Source organism: Octopus bimaculoides, chromosome 7 (genome assembly GCF_001194135.2).
Source record: "Octopus bimaculoides isolate UCB-OBI-ISO-001 chromosome 7, ASM119413v2, whole genome shotgun sequence".
NCBI classification, from domain to species: domain Eukaryota; kingdom Metazoa; phylum Mollusca; class Cephalopoda; order Octopoda; family Octopodidae; genus Octopus; species Octopus bimaculoides.
Genome location: NC_068987.1, coordinates 45,705,450 through 45,706,460, shown reverse-complemented (window position 1 = coordinate 45,706,460; position 1,011 = coordinate 45,705,450). Strand labels below are relative to the sequence as shown.

Genomic DNA, 1,011 nt, shown 5'->3' with positions numbered 1-1,011 from the left:
ATAGGCGCAGGAGTGGTTGTGTGGTAATTAGCTTGCTTACCAAACACATTGTTCCGAGTTCATTCCCACTGTGAAGACAAACAAAATACTGTTAAGCATTTCACCCAGTGTGCTAACATTTCTGCCAGCTCACCACCTTAATAATAATAATAATAATAATAATAATAATAATAATAATAATAATAATAATAATAATAATAATAATAATAATAATAGTAATAATAATAATAATGAAATTATGATATAGCATATAACTGCGTGGTGCACAAATTGTATAAATATATATAAAAATAAATATAATAATGAATATTTAAATAAAGTAAGGTCAAATAAAATAAATAGTTAGTTTAGTTTGGCCATTCCCCTAGAGGCTTCAGTGATTTCGTTCAAGCATACCATCCATCATGGTCCCCAATGAATGTTCTTAATTCATCAACATTTGCCATTCCACTGTCCTGAAGCAAGTTGTCCACATAGGTTAGCTTCTTCTCTTGCTGATTCTCTATCAACTGACTGCCATAAGACCAGCTGACATACAAGTTCTTCTGGGTGCCTATCACAATGACCAGCAATTCTTATTCTTCTCTGTTGAATCTTCTTACTCACTTTGGGTAGACTTTGATAAAGCTGATCATTGGTTAAATGACTTCTCCATGTAACATTCAGAGCCATTCTTAACATTCTTGTGTAGCAGCTGTCTGTTTGTTCTTCAAATAGATATTAAACATAGATCATCATGGCTATTCTTTGAGGTCAAGGATGATGGACTTGGTTTTTTTTATTTATTGGTGGAGTCTGAGGTGAATGATGAGCCCAATTCTTACTTGGAAGCTCTTTCCACATGTGGGACAAGTGGTTCCAGATGGAAGGTCCCTTCTTGGTCTATCTTTTCAGAGACATAGAGGTATATATATATATATATATATATATAAATGAAGGAATGCAGGAAAAGAGAAAAAATGTAAGCCCCTTCTCGGTCTATCTGTGCTGTGATATATATATATATATATA

The 1,011-nt window shown here is 33.0% G+C and overlaps 1 protein-coding gene across 3 annotated transcripts in view; it reads left to right on the top strand.

Annotated features, from left to right (window-relative positions):
• LOC106873181 (basic helix-loop-helix ARNT-like protein 1) overlaps window positions 1-1,011 on the top strand; it is a 789,862-nt gene that overhangs the window by 694,809 nt on the left and 94,042 nt on the right. The gene's annotated exons all lie outside the window — the stretch shown is intronic.